We start from the raw sequence: 3,857 nt of genomic DNA on the forward strand, positions 1-3,857 counted from the left end.
TGCTGCCTGGTAGGCTACTTAAAGATGAACATTGCCTTTGTAATATAATTTTACAAAAAGATAGTGTAGCATACTAAATATGCAGGATTTATTTCTAAGTGAAGTAAATTAGTCATTTTAAAAGTTCAGCTCAGGCACTGGGTAGCTCAGTTGATAAAGTGCAAATGGTGGGCATTGACTTTGGTCCCTCACACCCGCCAATCTTTAATAAAAAATGTCAGGCCTGGTGGCATGCTCAAACAAGAGAACCTGTTTCAAAAAACATGGCGAGCAGCATCTGAAAAATGAAAACCAAGCTTGTCCTCTGCCCTTTGTACACACACACACACCGACACCCAAAGCTCAGTCCAAATAATGGCATACAGAGTTCCATCCTTACCAATAAGCCAAAAGTTTTGAGGTCAGTTATTTAATGTGAATGAATTTGACCAGGCTGTCAGTAGGGCTCTTTACAGCTTTGGGATTCTGAAATGATATAATTATTTAGAGTTCTATAAACTTTAGGTGGAAATGTTTTATGTAACTTCTTTAAGGTTATGGAGAATCATATAATTAGCACACATTGCTGGTTATTATCTGTGAACAAAAAATTTTTGTCGTATAAGGACCAGGATAAAAATAACAGTACCTCAACACTTTCCAAGACTTCTCTGGTTGACTTTATTATTCTAGTTTCATTTCTTTTACTGTGACAAAGACCCTGACAAAAAGCAACACAAAGGAGGAAAGGGCTTATTTGGCTTACAATTCTAGGTTGCAGTCAATCATTTTGGGAAAAGACTGAAACTCAAACAGCTAGTTATATCACACCCATAGTTAAGAGCAAGGAGAGAACTGTATCTTTGCCTCCCATATTGTTCAGCATTTCCTTGCTAGGGAAGGGTGCTGCCTACAGTTAGCTAGGTCTTCCTACATCACGTATCAAGACAATCCACCAGACATGCCCACAGGCCAACCTCATTGAGGCACTGTTCCCAATTAACTTTAGGTTGTATCAAGTTGACAATGAAAACTGTGTGTCTTTGGGGATTGTGTGGGTCTTTTTTATTTCTGTGTTTGTAGAATATTGTTCTTGTGGGAGTGTGGACACAGTCATTGCATGAATCGAGGTGGACTCTTAGAGAAAGATGGCAGTCTTTCCCCTCAAGTCACTGTACTTTAAGATCTCAGGATGAAGGAAAGGCCATCGCTTGATACAGTGACCATACTTCGCAATACTCTGCCCATCTTCCACCCACACCAAATCTCCCCATTTTGGAAACATCTAGAGAAGACTAGAGGCCCTTATAGCTTCACTAGTGTAGGAGTATGGGTTCGTTGTGAGAGCATAGTGTTCATTGCTGCCATTCATTATCATCAGCTCACGTAATTGAGGTCTGAAAAATTGCCCTTTGGATTTTATTCGTATAAATACCTTCATAACAAAACTGCTATTAGCCCTTTCTTCATTGGTGTATTACGAATTCTCCAAGTTCTATAAATTATAAGTTGCTGCCTTTCATGAATTGATAGGATCAACATAGTAAAATTGGCTATCCTATCAGCTAAAGATGAAAAGCAGTCCCCGTTATTCCCCATCAGAATCCCAGCACAGTTCTATACAGACCCTGAAAGGATAATACTCAACTTCATATGGGGGAATAAAAAAAAGATAGCTAAAACAATCCTGAGCTCTGACTTCAAGCTGTAATACAGAGTTATAGTAATAAAAACGGGATAGTGTCAGCATAAAAACAGACATGTTGATCAGTGGGATGAATTGAACACCGAGATATAAATCCACACACCTATGGACACCCAATTTTTTGATAAGCCAAAAGGATACAATTTAAAAAAAAAAAAAAAAAAAAAAAAAAGCATCTTCAACAAATGGTGCTGGTCTAACTTGTCTGCATGTAGAAGAATGCAGATAGATCATATCTATGACCTTGAACAAAACTCAAGTCCAAGTGGACCAAAGATATAAATCCAGATAATTGAACCTGATAGAAGAGAAAATGGGGAATGGCCTTGAACACATTAGCACAGGACACCACCCCCTGAACTGAAAACATTGATAATGCAGGTAATAAGATCAATAAATAGGACTACTCAGTAGGACAAAATGGTAGCCTATAGAATGGGAAAAGGCTTTCATCAATTCTGCATATAATAGATGGCTAATATCCAAAATATATTTAAAAAAAACTCAAGAAACTAGACATAACAAGCCCTTACAATTTAGAAATGGAGGCCAATCAGGCATCGTGGTGCACACCTCCCAGCACCTGGGAGGCAGAGGCGGGTGGATCTCTGAATCTGGGGCCAGCCTGGTCTACAGAAGTAGTTCCAGAACAGTCCAGGGCTACACAGAGAAACCCTGTCTCAAAAAACAAACACCAGTGACTGTTCTTGCTGGCTCAGAAAACTGAGACCCAATCTACCAGCTATACCACTTGGGCATGTTATGTCCAAGTCTCAAGATAACCCCAAAGATCACCAAGGAGTCCGAATTCATATGCAAAATCAAAGAGCCTTTATTCAAGCTTGAGCTTGGGCCCTCAGAGGGCCTAGAAAGCCCAGTTGGGGTAGGTTTCTTTTTTTGTTTTGTTTTGTTTTGTTTTTATCATAGCAGGGGTTGAGGTGAGGGGGTTTTCATCTTTTAGGACACTTGATTGGTTGACATTTGCCTAGGGGTGTGTTTTGGCGAAAGGGGATAGGTGTGTGCTGGGCTTAGAGACATCTGGTGCTCTTACTTTAACAGTTGGAACTTTAGGTATTTTCCCATGAAATGCTGATCAGTCTATTCCTGGGTAATGCCAATTTATGGTTGCCTACTGTAAAGTGAAACTTATTCCTACTTCAATGGCTGGGGGTCTGTAAAGCTAGTCATGGTGATAGTCTGGTTAAGTTGTCTTTGACCTCTTCAGGCACATACCAAAAGGATGGTTCATTGTGCCACAGAGACACTTGCTCAACGATGTTCGTAGCATCTTTAAATATAATAGCAAGAAACTGGACACAACCTAGATGTCCCTCAAACAACAAGTGGATAAAGAAATTGTAGTACATTTGCACAATGTAGTATTACTCAGCTGTTAGAAGAAAATAACATGGTGAAATTTACAGGCAAATAGAATCAGGAAAAAGAAATCTGAGTGAGGTAATCCAACTTAGAAAGACAAAAATGGTATATACTCACTTATAATTGGATATTAGCTGTTAAGTAAATGATAACCATACTACAACCCATAGACCCAGAAAGGTAACAAGGAGAGTTCTAAAGGGCATGGATCTCTCTGGGAAGGGGAAATCAAATAGATTTTGCACGTGGGAATAAGAATAGGGATCTGCCTGGAGCCAGGGAAATGGAGTGTGAGTACAGGAAGAGAGTACTGGGATTGGAGGGCATTTGAGGGGAGATGTGGAAACCTAGTGCAGTAGAAACTGTGAGGGTGACCCTAGCATAAACTCCCAGTAATGGAGGATATGGCGCATAAACTCCCAGTAATGGAGGATATGGAGCATTAACTGGCTACCTTTAACCATGCAACTTCTGATGGTGGGACTGGACACCAACCCAGCCACAAAACCTTCCACCTATAATCTTATCCTTCTGCTGGGGGTGGGGTGAGGACAGAGGCACAGAACTTGTGGGAGTGGTCAACCAACCAATGACTGGTCTACTCTGAGGTCCACTCCATGAAAGGGAGCCCATGCCTGACACTGCCTAGATGGATGACCAGGAACCCAAGGCTAGATAGCTCAGAGACCAGAGAGAGAGAGAGAGAGAGAGAGAGAGAGAGAGAGAGAGAGAGAGAGAGAGAGAGAGAGGATTCCTAATGATACTCTGTTATAGATCAGTGCCTAGACTAATT

Source organism: Phodopus roborovskii, unplaced genomic scaffold (assembly GCF_943737965.1).
Source record: "Phodopus roborovskii unplaced genomic scaffold, PHOROB, whole genome shotgun sequence".
NCBI classification, from domain to species: Eukaryota; Metazoa; Chordata; class Mammalia; order Rodentia; family Cricetidae; genus Phodopus; species Phodopus roborovskii.